At 45.9% G+C, this 21,493-nt stretch overlaps 1 protein-coding gene across 4 annotated transcripts in view; it reads left to right on the top strand.

The window, feature by feature from the left end:
- DAAM2 (dishevelled associated activator of morphogenesis 2) overlaps positions 1-21,493 on the top strand; it is a 471,074-nt gene that overhangs the window by 37,190 nt on the left and 412,391 nt on the right. The window contains exon 1 of one of the 4 annotated variants that reach the window (XM_063918834.1): positions 8,548-8,648. The exons of the other annotated variants lie outside the window; for them this stretch is intronic. The gene's annotated coding sequence lies outside the window, so the exon portion shown is untranslated. Of the gene's footprint in view, positions 1-8,547; positions 8,649-21,493 lie in introns of those variants that run through there. 4 annotated transcript variants of the gene reach the window in all.

Raw genomic sequence — 21,493 nt, 5'->3', positions numbered from 1 at the left:
TAAAGGAGGCAAAACTTTTTTTAGGTATATAAGCGAAAAAAGAAAAACAAAAGGCGGAATTATAAAACTAAAGACGGACACTGGGAATCTTGTTGAGGGAGACAATTTAATAGCAGATCATCTTAATGATTATTTTTGCTCAGTATTTACTACTGAAAGAGAGGGGAAGGGGCCACAGTTAAGTTGCAGGGATATTCAGGAAAATGAAACAAGTACATTTACAGAGGAGAAGGTCCTAACAGAACTCTCAAAGCTGAAAGTGGACAAATCTATGGGGCCAGATGGGATACATCCAAGGATACTAAAAGAACTTAAAGAGGTGCTGGTAGCACCATTGACAGAATTATTCAACCAGTCATTAGCTACAGGAGAAATTCCAGGGGACTGGAAAAGAGCAAACGTAGTCCCACTGCACAAAAGTGGAAGCAAGGAAGAGGCAAACAACTACAGACCAGTGAGTCTTACATCAGTAGTAGGGAAATTGATGGAAACACTCTTAAAAGAAAGAGTTGTAGATCATCTCAAATCCGGCAATTTACTGGATCCCAAACAGCATGGATTCACTGGGGGAAGATCATGTCAAACAAATCTTATTGACTTTTTTGATTGTGTGACTAAAGTGATGGATAAAGGTGGAGCCATGGATATAGCTTATCTTGACTTTAGTAAGGCTTTTGACACAGTTCCACATCGCAGACTGCTAAATAAACTTGAAAGTTTGGGATTGGATATTAGGATTATTGAATGGATAAGATCTTGGTTGAAGGATAGAAAACAGAGAGTTGTGGTAAATGGAGTGCATTCACAGGAGGGAAATGTTACCAGTGGAGTACCCCAGGGATCTGTACTTGGACCAGTGCTTTTCAATATCTTTATTGGTGACATTGCAAATGGGATTAAAGGGAAAGTATGCCTTTTTGCAGATGACACAAAGGTATGCAACAGGGTAGACACACCAGGTGGGGTAAAACAAATGATTGAGGATCTAGGTAGACTAGAGGAATGGTCAAGAGTCTGGCAATTACAGTTTAATGCCAAAAAATGCAAAATCATGCACTTGGGTCTCAAAAATCCTAAAGCTAAATACAGTATTAATGGCACTATACTGGAAACTACTGAGGAGGAAAGGGATCTAGGAGTCACTATTTCAGATGACTTAAAGGCAGGTAAGCAATGTAACAAGGCAATGAGGAAGGCTAGTCAGATGCTTGGCTGCATTGGGAGAGGAATCAGCAGCAGAAAGAAAGAAGTAATAATGCCACTGTATAGGTCATTGGTACGGCCTCATCTAGAATACTGTATTCAGTTCTGGAGGCCATATCTTCAAAAGGATATTAATACATTAGAAACTGTACAAAGGAGGGCAACTAAAATGGTGCATGGCCTACATCACAAAACATACCCAGAAAGACTAAGAAATCTCAATATGTATAGTTTGGAGCAGAGAAGAGAAAGGGGCGACATGATAGAAACTTTCAAATATATGAAGGGTTTTAACAAAGTCCAGGAGGGAAACATTCTCCAAATGAAGAGAAGCAATAGGACACGAGGACATGCACTGAGACTGGAGGGGGGGAGGTTCAGGGGAAATTTGCGGAAAAATTATTTCACAGAAAGGGTAGTGGACAAGTGGAATAGCCTCCCACCAGAGGTGGTAGAGGCTAAGACAGTAGAACAATTTAAACATGCATGGGATAGACATAAGGATATCCTTACAAAGAAATAAGGATCAAATAAGGTTAGTGATAAAAAAAAATAATATATAAAAAAAAAAAAAGGGGCAGACTAGATGGGCCAAGTGGTTCTTATCTGCCGACAAATTCTATGTTTCTATGTATCTATCTATCTATCTATCTATCTATCCGATCGATCTATCTTATCTGTCTGATATCTATCGTACTATCTATGAATATAGAATGTGAATACGTATTTAACAGTAAAGGTGGGTACACACTGATAGATATATCTGATGATAAATTGATCTGCAGATATATCTATGGACGGATCGGACAGTGTGCTGTGCATACACACTGCCCGATCCGTCGGGGACTGACGTCATGAACTGGGCGGGCGTATACACACACCCGCCTAGTTCAGCTGTCAATGTTCAGCATGTGTACGGGCGGCTGGCTGGTCACCCGTACACACACAGCGACGCGCCAATATATCGGCTGTGCTGCGGAGCCGACGCGATACGTCTGTGAACGACGGAGTTCACAGACATATCGCCTGTACACACTGGCCGACGGACCCGCGATATATCGGCCGTTCAATAGAACGGTTGATATATCTGCCAGTGTGTACCCACCTTACCATATAGAGTAAATGTGCTGATTAGTCAGGGACACAACGTGTAGTGGTACTATATACAGTGTGTACAACCCCTGGAATCAGGGGCGTTTGCTAGGTCTATACATTGCCTGCAGCCAGCAATGATTAGACTCTGCTAGGCTGAGGGGCGATTCTCCAGAGAGTGAACATAAAGTCCCGTGCATCACACGCTTTTACATTTTGTTTTCCTTTTAATCTGGTCTGTTAAGAAATTGTTGTTATATGAAAACTTAATTGCGTAGCAGCAATGCCTTACCATATAACTTAAGACTCACTAAAATCTTGGTGTTTTGGAGAAGTCTGTCGTTTCAATTTGTGTAGCTGTCCAGAGCATCACGGAGAATCGCCCTGAGGCACATTCTGTGGGGTCACAGATTTGGGGGTGTCTGTGCTCCCTATATAGCGCCAACCTCATTTTAATCTGATCTTACAGCTGCATGTGACATTGTTGTACTGTCACATGACTGATCTAAGTATCATTTCTGCTCCAATTTATCACTAGTGTGATGCCGGGACAGGGCATCCGGTCTTTAGGTCGACCACTATTGGTCGACGTTCAATAGGTTGACATGGTCACTAGGTCGACATGGCAAAGGTCGACACATGAAAATAGTTGTTGTTTTTTTAACTTTTTGTAACTTTTTCATACTTTACGATCCACGTGGACTACGAATGGGAATAGTAACCTTGTCTGAAACATGGCGAGCGAAGCTTTCCATGCAAGGGGATGCGGTGCACTAATTGGGGTTCCCGATCACTTTACGAAGAAAACAACACAAAAAATACATAAAAAAAACTCATGTCAACCTATTTCAGGTGTCGACCTAGTCATTGTCGACCAATAGTGGTTGACCTAATGACTGTCGACTTAGTTACTGTCGACGCTATGATCCACCCCCCCCAGGACAGTGCACCTGGTAACAGGTTGTCGGCAATGCCTGAATACTACCCGTCTTCACTTGCTGATATCATTGGTGAAAGCATGAACGTCTGGGTTCTGGAGCGGTGTCTGTATTGCGCAGCTGCGACCATCGCTCACTGCATGCGCACTGTCCAGGCTGCAGAGGTGGGATCTGTAGATCCCTCTCCCATCATGCTGTAACCACAGGTTTCAGCAGCTGAGCCAGATGCTAAACTTTTGGAGTTTGATAAATTGCTCCAGAGCACAGTCCCTGTTGACAAAGGGACTGCGCTATTCACGGTTACTTTGTTGAAAGGAGATGCGTGAGACATTTGATAAATAGCAAACATGCTTAGGATTGCCTTAAGGCTTGATAAATAGGCCCCACAGTGTTAACAAACTGCATCCCGCAATATAGAGACATTGCTAAGGAAAGTCTCTGCAGTCACTGCCTTATTCCAATCACAAGGATCTGTCTTATAAGGTGAAAGTGCTCACAATGGAAGGACGCCTACGCCGCATTGTATCATGGGGAACATACAGTAGGTGCACCTTACAGGAATGGATACACCTCACAGACGTTCCTGTGCAATGCTGGGACAGCTGGTTAAGCAGCCAGCAGGGAACAGTGGTCTCTGTGGGCCGCACAGAGCTACAGTACATCTGCCTAAGCAACATGCGCGGTCCAGGCCCAGTGACTATTTGCAGGGGCTTAGATAAAGAGAGGTCTGTTATACGTGCCAGGGCTGGGCATTCGTTACACATTAGTGTCTGCTCACTGGCATCGTGCGTGGAAACAGTCTGTAACTATCAGAGTGATGGAGCAATGTCCCACTGCTCACCGTATCAGAGAACTCGTCTCTTATCAGGCGATCCTCCAGAAATCTACCCACAATTATTATGCATCTGTCACCTGTACACACTGGAAGTAGCCATGTACTAGGGCTGGCCTGATATAGGGACTAGTCGCCTCTCAGAGTAGTATGTACGGTATGTGACAAGGGGCAGATGTATTAAGCCTGGAGAAGTGATAAAGCAGTGATATGTGCAAGGTGATAACGCACCAGCCAATCAGCTCCTAATTGTAAATTTACATATTGGAGCTGATTGGCTGGTGCGTTATCACCTTGCACTTATCACTGCTTAATCACTTCTCCAGGCTTAATACATCTGCCCCATATTTCCCCTTTGTCCAGGTGAGCAAAGAGGGGGCGGAGCGTTCATTAGGAAGATGTGTGGGCTAAAGGATAATGATGACAAAGTGTGGCTAATGATGGAATATGAGGGGATAATCTTGAATGGGGGTTAGTGTAGAATGATGACAAGGAGTTAGTGGTTGATTAAGAGTTAATGCAGGCATGTCCAAACTGCGGCCCTCCAGCTGTTGTGAAACTACATATCCCAGCATGCCCTAACACAGTTTTGCTGTCAGTGAATGCTAAAGCTGTGCCAGGGCATGCTGGGATGTGTAGTTTCTCAACAGCTGGAGGGCCGCAGTTTGGACATGCCTGAGTTAATGCCTGGTGATGATGAAAGGGGGTTTGATGGTGAGGGGTTAATGTTGAATTATAATGAAGGGCTAAAGTGAGATAATGAGGGGTTAACGACTGATGGTGAAGAGTTAGTTGGATGATAGTGAGAGGGGTTAATGAGTGACGCAGAAGGGTTAATGCAGTAGGGTGATGACAGCTCAATATGTATCCAGTATTCCAATTAGTTTTTTTAATGAAAAGTAATGATTTGCACTGTTATGTTACTGAATAAGTAATCTGCACTGCGCAGGTGGAAGCGGAGAAATGTATGTTAGAACTGTGGGAGTAATTCAGACCTCATCGTAGCAGCAAATTTGTTAGCAGTTGGGCAAAACCATGTGCACTGCAGGGGGGGGGGGGGCAGATATGTGCAGAGAGAGTTAGATTTGGGTGGGTTATATTGTTTCTGTGCAGGGTAAATACTGGCTGCTTTATTTTTACACTGCAATTTAGATTTCAGTTTGAACACACCCCACCCAAATCTAACTCTCTCTGCACATGTTACATCTGCCCCTTCCTGCAGTGCACATGGTTTTGCCCAATTGCTAACAAATTGCTGCTACGATCAGGTCTGAATTACCCCCTGCGTCTGTATGTTTGTACTGGCAGTAGGGCACCTGTATGGTTCTGTTGCATTGAGGAAACTAATGTGCCCTGTGTTAAGGTTTCCATACACTGTGCTGGGTGAGTATCGTTCCTATGTAGCTGTCACTTAGTGGATGGAATGTCAGAGTTCCTGTATTTATACACTACACTTATCCAGGGACATAAACAGCTGAGGCCGGGAAGCTACTGACACAGCTCAGGAAACGCGCGTCCGCTCTGCCGGTATGTATAATGTACACAGAAGGCCAGAGTCACGGAACGAATCCGCGGTGGAGAGCAGCACAGCTGGGCCAGTTTATGTTACACGATCCCTGTAAATAAAACAGTATATAGCATATTTGCCGCAACCACGTACTGCACACACTTCTACATTACACACTCCAGTCTTGTGACGCCAGTATACTTAGCAATTACTTTCCATGACCCTGCTGAGTTTGAAGGACCTCTGACCCTCAATATTGAACTTTATTTAGAACAGATATGAAGCTTGAAGGTAAAATATGCTGTACAGTGTTACCCTGACTTCCATCGCCACTCTGTTAATGAGGTATTACTTCCATACTCCTCTACAGACAGCGGAAGTTCTCCACACATCTTCATCAATGTCCAGATGTCATCTGATAAAGATCATAAATCATTCCTGTCAACTTTTTGAACCTCCCCAACAGCAGTATCTCCTGAAAGTGGAGGTTCAAAAAAGTAGGCACGTGCAAGGGCGTAGCTACCATAGGTGCAGGGGGTGCAGCTGCTATGGGGCCAGAGCAGAGAGGAGCCACCTTCCCTGTCACAGTTACATGTGTTATATACACATACCTCCCAACATTGATAACGGTGGAGGAGGGACAGTACCCGATTTTAGGGGGCGTGGCCTATCGAAAAGGGGGTGTGGCCTCACGGCAAGTGCCGCGATCGCCAGCCACGCCCCTGTCTTCATCATTATGGGGGCATGAACAGCGCTGTGAGAGCTGCTGGTCATGCCCCCTGTCCCTCTCTGCCAGGAATAGACGCTGTGCGCATGCGCACAGCATCTATTCACCGCTGCTCTCCTCAGAGCAGTGAGTGACAGGGGGGGATCTCCCAACTGCCCCCCCACCCGCGGGACACTGCGATCCGCGGGTGGGACAGCGGGACAGACCGTGAAAAACGGGACTGTCCCGCCAAAATCGGGACAGTTGGGAGGTATGTATACAGGGTGTAGCTACCATAGGTGCAGGGAGTGCAGCTGCTATGGGGCCCAGAGCTTAGAGGGGCCCAACTTCTCTGTCACAGTTACATGTGGTATTGTACATTTTTTTGCCATTGAGTTGTACGTAGGGGTTCTTTCAAACTTGTTCCTTGGTGCTTGCAATATACCTAGGTATGCCCCTGGACCTGCTCATTGTAGTGTGGTATAAAATGAACTGGAGGGCATTTTAATGTTATATAATATGGACCGGGGCACTGTAATGATGCACAATATGAATAGGGAGCACTATATATCATAATGTGAATTGGGGGTACTGAGCGGGATGTACTAAGCGGAAAATGCTGTAAACCCCCTGTTTACCACATTTTCCTGATGTACTAAGCCCCGTCCGGCTGGTCAGCGCCGCGGCGGGTTTCGGCAGCTTTAGCTGGCGATAGTCCATAGAAGCCTATGGGCTTCTCTCCGCGGCGCTGTGTGAGGGATCCGATCGGATCCCTCCCAGCATGCTCTGCGGCCGCCCCCCGTCACCCCGCGCATGCGCAGACTGACTTCTGGGGCCAAATCCCGGAAGTCATGCTGCCGCTGCGCATCGCGGAGGACAGCTCTTATCGGAAGAGCTGTCCTCCGCAATGCTGATCGCATATGTTAGTACATATCCGATCAGCATCGTGGCGCAGGGCGGCGATGGGCGGTGATGTACATTAGTACATCCCGCCCAAGGTGCGGCATAATATGTACTGGCAGCTCTGAAATGTGACATAGCGTGAACTTAAGCACTACTGCGATTCATAAAAGAAACTAGGGCACTACTATGGGGCATACCATTAAATAAGGCTCTACTATGGTTCACAAAATGAACTAGGGCACTATTATAGGGCATACAATTAACAACTGCTGCAGAGAAGTGTCTCTCTAGAAGCATTGGGATGGGGGCCCCTTCAAAATGTTGCTATGGGGCCCACAAAGCTTTGGCTACCTCCCTGGACACGTGTAATTAATACCCAGCTGCGGGACCAGCTTAGGCGCAAGTGGGGGCTCGGCATAATCTCCGAGGAGTCCGGGAGAACACCCCCCCCCCCCCTCCTCTACCCGAAATTTAGGAGTGAGTAGGAAAGTATGGTGTGAATCTAGCAATTCATACAATGTATTTCTACAACGCAAGTCTCCCAGGCTGTCAGTCAGTCCGTGTCTGCTGCTACCTGTCACCTCGCTACAGAGGAGTTCAAGGGAACATGACAATCCTATTTAGTCATGTCTGAACATTCCAATGACATCACCCGTTACCCGCTGCCAAATTGTTTTAGCTGTTAGAAGTTATTGGAATTGTGTATTTGTAAAGATTACAGAAATCTATTGTCTGCAATAACGTAGGGCAGTGTGGATTATTCCTCCTGATAGGAAGGCTTTCCTATAAAGCAACTCACCTTTTATACAAATACTATTTACGAGTTTATACATATAATAATGACAGTAGCACATGTGATGCTCATTGGAGTCCATACATTCTTGCGCGTGTTGGGTCTTTTCCGCAGCTGTTATACCCGCCTTGTGAGATGCCAGTCGAGCTATAGATGCCACAGAGTATCTGCATTAGCCTCTTGATCCCATATGTAGTGAATTGTCCCAGCAGCTGACTCTTTGCACCTGTAAGTGCCACTTTCACACACCGAACAGCTCCGTTTGTGTTTGGCAGCACCCTTTTTCCAGCAGGCAGCGAGGCCTTTGTTGACACAAGCGGGTAAAGTGGCACAGCCTGTCTTTCACAGTGAGGAGTCTTTTGCTGGAAAGCTGGCACGGTTCTGCCAGCCCTGAGCAGAGCCAGGTTTCTGTGGAGATATTCTGCAGTATACAAACCCCTCCGATGTCACCACACCACAGGGCCACTGAGCAAAGGATCGTCCTTCATCTTCATTGGAAGCACGGACAGTAATATAGTCTCCCACTTCCCCAGGGACCCCAGCTCCGACATCTGCGGGATTTCCCACATTGCTCTCAGATTCCAATCAACATTCTCATGGATTTAAAATCCTCGGCTGCAGTTCATCTTATCTGCAGGGCGATAGATGCGGACACAGCTCTCTGTCCCTTTATAGTAAGTGTATAGCATACAAAGCTCACTGACTAGATCTCACCAAGCATGGGAGACAGGTGGTAAGGGAGGGAGCGGGGTACCAGCATATTAGACAGATTTGATTGTATTTATTGTAGGTAATAGATTATGGTTTTATTGAGATTTAGATGATGCTAATAATTAGAATTTATATATAATGTAAGTGCAACTGGCCTCAGGATAATTGTACAGCCGGTTGGTAAATTGTGCACTGAGAGGACTGCAGTACTATGTGTATATACTTCTTACCTGCTGTTACGGAATACATACAATATTCCAGCATCCTGAAGCAGAGAATCCTGACAGGGATCGGGAAAGAATGTCTACCCTCCCCCCTAATACTACCTTCCCGCAGCCTAACCCTAACCCTCCCTGGTGGTGCCTAAACCTGTGTACACATGGCGTGATGCGGCGCAAGCCCGACATTGACTATTCGCTCCGGCCCCGTCGATATAGTCAATGTTGGGCTGCCTGCACAGTCTATTTTTTCTTGCGATGCCGATCCTGCAGGACCGAGCATCGGCATCGCAAGTGTGTACACACGGTGCAGTATGCACTAACCTTCCTTACAATTTTGACTATATATAAAATCGTGAGGAAAGTTAAGTGCATATCGCACCGTGTGTACACACCTTAACACCCCCCCCCCCCCCCCACAGCCTAAACCTTACCTTCCCTACCCCACATCCTAGCCCTCCCTGTTGGTGCCTAACCCTAACCCTTCCTTCCCCACAGCCTAACCCTCCCTTCCCCACAGCCTAACCCTAACCCTCCCTTTCCCACAGCCTAACCCTTACCCTTCTTTCCCCACAGCCTAACCCTAACCCTCCCTTCCCCACAGCCTAACCCTTACCCTTCTTTCCCCACAGCCTAACCCTTACCCTTCCTTCCCCACAGCCTAACCCTAACCCTCCCTTCCCCACAGCCTAACCCTAATCCTCCCTTCCCCACAGCCTAACCCTTCCCCTCCCTTCCCCACAGCCTAACCCTTACCCTTCCTTCCCCACAGCCTAACCCTAACCCTCCCTTCCCCACAGCCTAAACCTAACCCTCCCTTCCCCACAGCCCTTCCTTCCCCACAGCCTAACCCTAACCCTCCCTTCCCCACAGCCTAACCCTAACCCTCCCTTCCCCACAACCTAACCCTTCCCCTCCCTTCCCCACAGCCTAACCCTTACCCTCCCTTCCCCACAGCCTAACCCTAACCCTCCCTTCCCCACAGCCTAACCCTAACCCTCCCTTCCCCACAGCCTAACCCTTACCCTCCCTTCCCCACAGCCTAACCCTAACCGTCCCTTCCCCACAGCCTAACCCTAACCCTCCTCCCAGCCTGGGTACTTAGTACTCGCTCCGTGCCCCCTCTTGGCACCTCTGCACATATTTACGTACACATCTCTGAAAGTTACTTTAAAAAAAGTTTACTTGAGGAAGCAATTTAGTTATTCTACAAAGAGACGCCATTTTGAAACACAAGCAGGAGTTTGCATATAAACAAGGCCGCATCACCAAACGTTTTGCTGGTCACAAGAGGCCAACAATCCAACAGCAAACATTTCTAAATGAAATACAAAATAGAGTGCGGGTACATCACTGTATCCAGTGTGCGTGAGTGTACAGATTACCAATAGCCCAAAACCACAGCAGCAAGACTGAGAGGTCATGTTCTGGAGCAGAGCCACCTTCTCCAGGCCTCTGGCTTTCATTTGCACAAACTTCTCAAGTTATAAAACATCTTTTCATTCCTGAGGTGTCAGACTCACAGCCAAAACAACGGGAGCCGGTGCTCGTTCTCACTGTGTCAGTGAAGGTGCCGCTGCAGCAATAGTGCTCGTTACAGCGTATCCCGTGCACAGACTCTCGTTAAGATGCAGGACATCATCCGTCATAGCTTAATGAGCCAGGTGGGTTATCAGATTCCTGGGGAGATAGCGGGGGCCGGGGCTGTGTGAGGAAACCCCCGCTATTGGAACATGGACGTGGGTTTCCTTTGGTTTATGCGTTCCACTAATGTCCTTTTAAAATTCACGCCAGTATTTTTGTTGGATTTGTCGTCGAGACGGTTTGTTACACGCTGAGAATGTGTAAGGAGAAGTGTTCTACGCCAGTGTTGCATGGGACACCAATAAATTCCAGCACTGTACATATATCGTGGGTCATTGGTTTGCAGTATTCAACTTGATATTGAGGGAAAAACAAATAGATGTATCATCGCTCGGAAAGTGATAAAATGGAGAGTTAAAAAGTACCAGCCAATCAGCTCCTAACTGCCATTTTTCAAACTCAGCCTGTGACATGGCAGTTAGGAGCTGATTGGCTGGCACTTTTTCACTCTCTATTTTATCACTTTCCAAGTGATGATGCAACTGGGCTTATAGTATGTTCATGTAAATAAAAAAAATGTCTAAAAAAGTCTAAAACCTCAACGTTATCAACGGACGGTAACTTTCTGTGGGGTACGTTTTTCTAAAGCTTCTAAAACAGAGAATTGGTAATGTTGCCCATAGCAACCAATCAGATGCAGTCATATTATAAAACGCTCCGCTGAGATTAGCATGCAGGACGTATTAAGGACCGTGATATCCATGGAGCTATATAATAAAGTGGACGACTCTGCGGTCTGCTCATAGTCTGTCGGTCACATTCTCACCCTTTTTCCTTAGAAGAAGAGAATGTTTGTATTACAGAGAAACACTGGGACATTCTGCTCTGGCTCCAGGCTGCGGCCTACTCTTATTGTGTGACTGGACAAGGCACATGAAGTATGAGAATTAGGACGTAAATCTTGTTTTATTCCTTTATGCGAGAGTTGAACTTTAAATACCCATCCGCTTCTTCAGCGACATAAAAGTGTCTGATTGCTGGGGGTCCTGAAATTATTAACATCCACCCCCACAGGGTTCCAGGCCTGCCGCTACAATGATCCCCCCTCATAACAAGTCAGGGGTGCAGCCTGGCAGCTCATCAGTCACTGCAGTGGGTAACACTTGTGCAGCCAAATCTTTCTCCATCCGTGTGTAAACCAGAATTTTGTGTGCCAGTTTGCGTTGTAATTAAGACGGGCACCATGAATTCTGGAAAATACAGGGAACTTTTTTTTGTCTCTTTACGATCTATGCTAGGTAAATAATTTCCACGTATGATAATTTAATATTTATTTTTAATCCGTGATTAAAATTACAAAAAGCTTCTTCATTTCCTATTTCATTTATCCAATGGACCATAAGCTGAGTACGGGTGGTCTTCTGTATGCCGACTGACGGGATCCCGGCGCACAGTATACCGGCGCCGGTATCCTGACAGCCGGCATACCGACACTTATTCTCCCTCGTGGGGGTCCACGACCCCCCTGGAGGGAGAATAAAATAGTGTGGCGCGCGTGCCCGTAGCGTGGCGAGCGCAGCGAGGGGCTCATTTGCGCTCGCCACACTCTCGGTAAGCCGGCAGTCGGGCTCCCGGCGCCGGCATGCTGGTCGCCGGGAGCCCGACCGCCGGCATATCGTAGTGAACCCGCTGAGTACACACTGTGTGATATATCGTTTGTACAGCCGACATTCGATACATCACTAAGTGCATCGGTCCGTGTGTGCAGCCGATATAATTGCGAATGACTTCTTGCACAAGTTGGCCGTACAGCGCAGCCGATGTGTACAGACCACTGTCTGACCCATATGTCAGCCGCAGGAACCGCCAACAATGACATCACAACTGCGTGGGCATTATTTAAATGCCCACCCTATTGTAATGACTGACCAGACATATTGGCCCTCATTCCGAGTTGTTCGCTCGTTATTTTTCATCGCATTGCAGCGATTTTCCGCAAACTGCACATGCGCAATGTTCGCACTGCAGCTGCGCCAAGTAAATTTGCTAAGAAGTTTGGTTTTTTACTCACGGCATTACGAGTTTTTTTCTTCGTTCTGGTGATCGGAGTGTGATTGACAGGAAGTGGGTGTTTCTGGGCGGAAACTGACCGTTTTATGGGTGTGTGTGAAAAAACGCTGCGGTTTCTGGGAAAAACGCGGGAGTGGCTGGAGAAATGGGGGAGTGTCTGGGCAAACGCTGGGTGTGTTTGTGATGTCAAACCAGGAACGAAACTGACTGAACTGATCGCAGTGGCAGAGTAAGTGTCGAGCTACTCAGAAACTGCTTAGAAATTTCTATTCGCAATTTTGAGAATCTTTCGTTCGCAATTCTGCTAAGCAAAGATTCACTCCCAGTAGGCGGCGGCTTAGCGTGTGCAACGCTGCTAAAAGCAGCTTGCGAGCGAACAACTCGGAATGAGGGCCATTGTGCGGCTGAACGGTAAGTATATACGCTTACCAGAATCGGCCACTAGGTCTGCCGGGTACACACTGGAGCGATATTGGCCCGATGTCGTTTCTGGCTGAATCAGAACGTTATATCCGGTAAATCGCTCACTGCATATCCCCAATATGTGGGCCGACATATTAGCTGGGCACACCTGCACATTGCACAGGAACTCCACCTCTAGGCTTCCAGAGCAGATTTTCCCAAAAGTAAAAAACGAAATAAAATAGAAAAAATATGGAAACAAGTGATGTATTAAATAAAATCAAGCATTTGTTTCCTGTATATTCATTCACCGACTTAAATATAATATTTTCCTCCTTCTACAAGTGAGGTGTAATTTCCATCAGATTGTTTTGTTTTATGGAGTATATAATATATATTATGATAATTAATATATATACTGCAACGGAGCACTCTGGGGAAATAAATAAAATTCAGTAAACATGAGATGAAGGGGATTTTAGTGCTACAGGGACCACTGATCCAGCAGGTGAGACGCAGAGTCCCAGCTGCGTGACTTAGGTATCTGTACATGTGTGCAGCCATTCATAATGCACAGGTTCACACAATGGGGGAGATGTACTAAGCCTGAAAAGTGATAAATATCACTGTGATAAAGCACCAGCCAATCGGCTCCTAACTGCCATATTACAGGCTGTGTTTGAAAAATGACAGTTAGGAACCGATTGGCTGGTACTTTATCACTGTGATATTTATCACTTTTCAGGCTTAGTACATCTGGCCCAATGGATCTAGCTGTCTATGATGGCAACCTCGTTAGGCCTGCTGTTCCAGCGTGCTATCGTGTAGGGGAGCAGGCTGTATTGCAATTGCATTAAGCAATTGCTCTAGTTGGTCAGGGATGGTATCACCAATAGATCTACAGTATCATTATCTTGTGTAAACTGTCAGGGATGGCATTATACAATGGCTTTAGCTGGTCAGGGATGGTATCACCAATGGATCTAGCATTATCTAGTGGAGACTGCTGGTCAGGGATGGCATTATACAATGGCTGTAGCTGGTCAGGGATGGTATCACCAATGGATCTAGCATTATCTAGTGGAGACTGCTGGTCAGGGATGGCATTATACAATGATTTTAGCTGGTCAGGGATGGTATCACCAATGGATCTAGCATTATCTAGTGGAAACTGCTGGTCAAGGATGGCATTATACAATGGATGTAGCTGGTCAGGGATGGTATCACCAATGGATCTAGCATTATCTAGTGGAAACTGCTGGTCAAGGATGGCATTATACAATGGATGTAGCTGGTCAGGGATGGTATCACCAATGGATCTAGCATTATCTAGTGGAGACTGCTGGTCAGGGATGGCATTATACAATGATTTTAGCTGGTCAGGGATGGTATCACCAATGGATCTAGCATTATCTAGTGGAAACTGCTGGTCAAGGATGGCATTATACAATGGATGTAGCTGGTCAGGGATGGTATCACCAATGGATCTAGCATTATCTAGTGGAAACTGCTGGTCAAGGATGGCATTATACAATGGATGTAGCTGGTCAGGGATGGTATCACCAATGGATCTAGCATTATCTAGTGGAGACTGCTGGTCAGGGATGGCATTATACAATGATTTTAGCTGGTCAGGGATGGTATCACCAATGGATCTAGCATTATCTAGTGGAAACTGCTGGTCAAGGATGGCATTATACAATGGATGTAGCTGGTCAGGGATGGTATCACCAATGGATCTAGCATTATCTAGTGGAAACTGCTGGTCAGGGATGGTATTATACAATGGATGTAGCTGGTCAGGGATGGTATCACCAATGGATCTAGCATTATCTAGTGGAAACTGCTGGTCAGGGATGGCATTATACAATGGCTTTAGCTGGTCAGGGATGGTATCACCAATGGATCTAGCATTATCTAGTGGAAACTGCTGGTCAGGGATGGTATTATACAATGGATGTAGCTGGTCAGGGATAGTATCACCAATGGATCTAGCATTATCTAGTGGAGACTGCTGGTCAGGGATGGCATTATACAATGGCTTTAGCTGGTCAGGGATGGTATCACCAATGGATCTAGCATTATCTAGTGGAGACTGCTGGTCAGGGATGGCATTATACAATGGCTGTAGCTGGTCAGGGATGGTATCACCAATGGATCTAGCATTATCTAGTGGAGACTGCTGGTCAGGGATGGCATTATACAATGATTTTAGCTGGTCAGGGATGGTATCACCAATGGATCTAGCATTATCTAGTGGAAACTGCTGGTCAAGGATGGCATTATACAATGGATGTAGCTGGTCAGGGATGGTATCACCAATGGATCTAGCATTATCTAGTGGAAACTGCTGGTCAAGGATGGCATTATACAATGGATGTAGCTGGTCAGGGATGGTATCACCAATGGATCTAGCATTATCTAGTGGAGACTGCTGGTCAGGGATGGCATTATACAATGATTTTAGCTGGTCAGGGATGGTATCACCAATGGATCTAGCATTATCTAGTGGAAACTGCTGGTCAAGGATGGCATTATACAATGGATGTAGCTGGTCAGGGATGGTATCACCAATGGATCTAGCATTATCTAGTGGAGACTGCTGGTCAGGGATGGCATTATACAATGATTTTAGCTGGTCAGGGATGGTATCACCAATGGATCTAGCATTATCTAGTGGAGACTGCTGGTCAGGGATGGCATTATACAATGGCTGTAGCTGGTCAGGGATGGTATCACCAATGGATCTAGCATTATCTAGTGGAGACTGCTGGTCAGGGATGGCATTATACAATGATTTTAGCTGGTCAGGGATGGTATCACCAATGGATCTAGCATTATCTAGTGGAAACTGCTGGTCAAGGATGGCATTATACAATGGATGTAGCTGGTCAGGGATGGTATCACCAATGGATCTAGCATTATCTAGTGGAAACTGCTGGTCAAGGATGGCATTATACAATGGATGTAGCTGGTCAGGGATGGTATCACCAATGGATCTAGCATTATCTAGTGGAGACTGCTGGTCAGGGATGGCATTATACAATGATTTTAGCTGGTCAGGGATGGTATCACCAATGGATCTAGCATTATCTAGTGGAAACTGCTGGTCAAGGATGGCATTATACAATGGATGTAGCTGGTCAGGGATGGTATCACCAATGGATCTAGCATTATCTAGTGGAAACTGCTGGTCAAGGATGGCATTATACAATGGATGTAGCTGGTCAGGGATGGTATCACCAATGGATCTAGCATTATCTAGTGGAGACTGCTGGTCAGGGATGGCATTATACAATGATTTTAGCTGGTCAGGGATGGTATCACCAATGGATCTAGCATTATCTAGTGGAAACTGCTGGTCAAGGATGGCATTATACAATGGATGTAGCTGGTCAGGGATGGTATCACCAATGGATCTAGCATTATCTAGTGGAAACTGCTGGTCAGGGATGGTATTATACAATGGATGTAGCTGGTCAGGGATGGTATCACCAATGGATCTAGCATTATCTAGTGGAAACTGCTGGTCAGGGATGGCATTATACAATGGCTTTAGCTGGTCAGGGATGGTATCACCAATGGATCTAGCATTATCTAGTGGAAACTGCTGGTCAGGGATGGTATTATACAATGGATGTAGCTGGTCAGGGATAGTATCACCAATGGATCTAGCATTATCTAGTGGAGACTGCTGGTCAGGGATGGCATTATACAATGGCTTTAGCTGGTCAGGGATGGTATCACCAATGGATCTAGCATTATCTAGTGGAGACTGCTGGTCAGGGATGGCATTATACAATGGCTGTAGCTGGTCAGGGATGGTATCACCAATGGATCTAGCATTATCTAGTGGAGACTGCTGGTCAGGGATGGCATTATACAATGATTTTAGCTGGTCAGGGATGGTATCACCAATGGATCTAGCATTATCTAGTGGAAACTGCTGGTCAAGGATGGCATTATACAATGGATGTAGCTGGTCAGGGATGGTATCACCAATGGATCTAGCATTATCTAGTGGAAACTGCTGGTCAAGGATGGCATTATACAATGGATGTAGCTGGTCAGGGATGGTATCACCAATGGATCTAGCATTATCTAGTGGAGACTGCTGGTCAGGGATGGCATTATACAATGATTTTAGCTGGTCAGGGATGGTATCACCAATGGATCTAGCATTATCTAGTGGAAACTGCTGGTCAAGGATGGCATTATACAATGGATGTAGCTGGTCAGGGATGGTATCACCAATGGATCTAGCATTATCTAGTGGAAACTGCTGGTCAAGGATGGCATTATACAATGGATGTAGCTGGTCAGGGATGGTATCACCAATGGATCTAGCATTATCTAGTGGAGACTGCAGGTCAGGGATGGCATTATACAATGATTTTAGCTGGTCAGGGATGGTATCACCAATGGATCTAGCATTATCTAGTGGAAACTGCTGGTCAAGGATGGCATTATACAATGGATGTAGCTGGTCAGGGATGGTATCACCAATGGATCTAGCATTATCTAGTGGAAACTGCTGGTCAGGGATGGTATTATACAATGGATGTAGCTGGTCAGGGATGGTATCACCAATGGATCTAGCATTATCTAGTGGAAACTGCTGGTCAGGGATGGCATTATACAATGGCTTTAGCTGGTCAGGGATGGTATCACCAATGGATCTAGCATTATCTAGTGGAAACTGCTGGTCAGGGATGGTATTATACAATGGATGTAGCTGGTCAGGGATAGTATCACCAATGGATCTAGCATTATCTAGTGGAGACTGCTGGTCAGGGATGGCATTATACAATGGCTTTAGCTGGTCAGGGATGGTATCACCAATGGATCTAGCATTATCTAGTGGAAACTGCTGGTCAGGGATGGCATTATACAATGGCTTTAGCTGGTCAGGGATGGTATCACCAATGGATCTAGCATTATCTAGTGGAATCTGCTGGTCAGGGATGGCATTATACAATGGCTTTAGCTGGTCAGGGATGGTATCACCAATGGATCTAGCATTATCTAGTGGAAACTGCTGGTCAGGGATGGCATTATACAATGGATGTAGCTGGTCAGGGATGGTATCACCAATGGATCTAGCATTATCTAGTGGAAACTGCTGGTCAGGGATGGCATTATACAATGGCTTTAGCTGGTCAGGGATGGTATCACCAATGGATCTAGCATTATCTAGTGGAAACTGCTGGTCAGGGATAGCATTATACAATGGATGTAGCTGGTCAGGGATGAGATCACCAATGGATCTAGCATTATCTAGTGGAAACTGCTGGTCAGGGATGGCATTATACAATGGATGTAGCTGGTCAGGGATGGTATCACCAATGGATCTAGCATTATCTAGTGGAAACTGCTGGTCAGGGATGGCATTATACAATGGCTTTAGCTGGTCAGGGATGGTATCACCAATGGATCTAGCATTATCTAGTGGAGACTGCTGGTCAGGGATGGCATTATACAATGGCTTTAGCTGGTCAGGGATGGTATCACCAATGGATCTAGCATTATCTAGTGGAAACTGCTGGTCAGGGATGGCATTATACAATGGCTTTAGCTGGTCAGGGATGGTATCACCAATGGATCTAGCATTATCTAGTGGAATCTGCTGGTCAGGGATGGCATTATACAATGGCTTTAGCTGGTCAGGGATGGTATCACCAATGGATCTAGCATTATCTAGTGGAGACTGCTGGTCTGGGATGGCATTATACAATGGCTTTAGCTGGTCAGGGATGGTATCACCAATGGATCTAGCATTATCTAGTGGAAACTGCTGGTCAGGGATGGCATTATACAATGGCTTTAGCTGGTCAGGGATGGTATCACCAATGGATCTAGCATTATCTAGTGGAAACTGCTGGTCAGGGATGGCATTATACAATGGATGTAGCTGGTCAGGGATAGTATCACCAATAGATCTAGCATTATCTAGTGCAGTGGTTCTCAAACTCGGTCCTCAGGACCCCACACAGTGCATGTTTTGCAGGTAACCCAGCAAGTGCACAGGTGTATTAATTACTCACTGACACATTTTAAAAGGTCCACAGGTGGAGCTAATAATTTCACTTGTGATTCTGTGAGGAGACCTGCAAAACATGCACTGTGTGGGGTCCTGAGGACCGAGTTTGAGAACCTGTGATCTAGTGGAAACTGCTGGTCAGGGATGGCATTATACAATGGATGTAGCTGGTCAGGGATAGTATCACCAATGGATCTAGCATTATCTAGTGGAGACTGCTGGTCAGGGATGGCATTATACAATGGCTTTAGCTGGTCAGGGATGGTATCACCAATGGATCTAGCATTATCTAGTGGAAACTGCTGGTCAGGGATAGCATTATACAATGGATGTAGCTGGTCAGGGATGGTATCACCAATGGATCTAGCATTATCTAGTGGAAACTGCTGGTCAGGGATGGCATTATACAATGGCTTTAGCTGGTCAGGGATGGTATCACCAATGGATCTAGCATTATCTAGTGGAGACTGCTGGTCAGGGATGGCATTATACAATGGCTTTAGCTGGTCAGGGATGGTATCACCAATGGATCTAGCATTATCTAGTGGAAACTGCTGGTCAGGGATGGCATTATACAATGGCTTTAGCTGGTCAGGGATGGTATCACCAATGGATCTAGCATTATCTAGTGGAATCTGCTGGTCAGGGATGGCATTATACAATGGCTTTAGCTGGTCAGGGATGGTATCACCAATGGATCTAGCATTATCTAGTGGAAACTGCTGGTCAGGGATGGCATTATACAATGGATGTAGCTGGTCAGGGATGGTATCACCAATGGATCTAGCATTATCTAGTGGAAACTGCTGGTCAGGGATGGCATTATACAATGGCTTTAGCTGGTCAGGGATGGTATCACCAATGGATCTAGCATTATCTAGTGGAAACTGCTGGTCAGGGATAGCATTATACAATGGATGTAGCTGGTCAGGGATGGTATCACCAATGGATCTAGCATTATCTAGTGGAAACTGCTGGTCAGGGATGGCATTATACAATGGATGTAGCTGGTCAGGGATGGTATCACCAATGGATCTAGCATTATCTAGTGGAAACTGCTGGTCAGGGATGGCATTATACAATGGCTTTAGCTGGTCAGGGATGGTATCACCAATGGATCTAGCATTATCTAGTGGAGACTGCTGGTCAGGGATGGCATTATACAATGGCTTTAGCTGGTCAGGGATGGTATCACCAATGGATCTAGCATTATCTAGTGGAAACTGCTGGTCAGGGATGGCATTATACAATGGCTTTAGCTGGTCAGGGATGGTATCACCAATGGATCTAGCATTATCTAGTGGAAACTGCTGGTCAGGGATAGCATTATACAATGGATGTAGCTGGTCAGGGATGGTATCACCAATGGATCTAGCATTATCTAGTGGAAACTGCTGGTCAGGGATGGCATTATACAATGGATGTAGCTGGTCAGGGATGGTATCACCAATGGATCTAGCATTATCTAGTGGAAACTGCTGGTCAGGGATGGCATTATACAATGGCTTTAGCTGGTCAGGGATGGTATCACCAATGGATCTAGCATTATCTAGTGGAGACTGCTGGTCAGGGATGGCATTATAAAATGGCTTTAGCTGGTCAGGGATGGTATCACCAATGGATCTAGCATTATCTAGTGGAAACTGCTGGTCAGGGATGGCATTATACAATGGCTTTAGCTGGTCAGGGATGGTATCACCAATGGATCTAGCATTATCTAGTGGAATCTGCTGGTCAGGGATGGCATTATACAATGGCTTTAGCTGGTCAGGGATGGTATCACCAATGGATCTAGCATTATCTAGTGGAAACTGCTGGTCAGGGATGGCATTATACAATGGATGTAGCTGGTCAGGGATGGTATCACCAATGGATCTAGCATTATCTAGTGGAAACTGCTGGTCAGGGATGGCATTATACAATGGCTTTAGCTGGTCAGGGATGGTATCACCAATGGATCTAGCATTATCTAGTGGAAACTGCTGGTCAGGGATAGCATTATACAATGGATGTAGCTGGTCAGGGATGGTATCACCAATGGATCTAGCATTATCTAGTGGAAACTGCTGGTCAGGGATGGCATTATACAATGGATGTAGCTGGTCAGGGATGGTATCACCAATGGATCTAGCATTATCTAGTGGAAACTGCTGGTCAGGGATGGCATTATGCAATGGCTTTAGCTGGTCAGGGATGGTATCACCAATGGATCTAGCATTATCTAGGGGAAACTGCTGGTCAGGGATAGCATTATACAATGGATGTAGCTGGTCAGGGATTATATCACCAATGGATCTAGCATTATCTAGTGGAAACTGCTGGTCAGGGATGGCATTATACAATGGATGTAGCTGGTCAGGGATGGTATCACCAATGGATCTAGCATTATCTAGGTCAAGGATAGCATTATTATATGGAATTTGAGCAAACCTGTTCCTAACTTCATCTAACTACTGTAAGACTGATTGGCCACCTTCCATTGAAATATTGCATT

The sequence above is a fragment of the Pseudophryne corroboree genome, chromosome 4 (genome assembly GCF_028390025.1).
Source record: "Pseudophryne corroboree isolate aPseCor3 chromosome 4, aPseCor3.hap2, whole genome shotgun sequence".
Taxonomy (NCBI): domain Eukaryota; kingdom Metazoa; phylum Chordata; class Amphibia; order Anura; family Myobatrachidae; genus Pseudophryne; species Pseudophryne corroboree.
The sequence above is the reverse complement of the archived record's forward strand: the minus strand, read 5'-3'. Positions and strand labels throughout refer to the sequence as shown.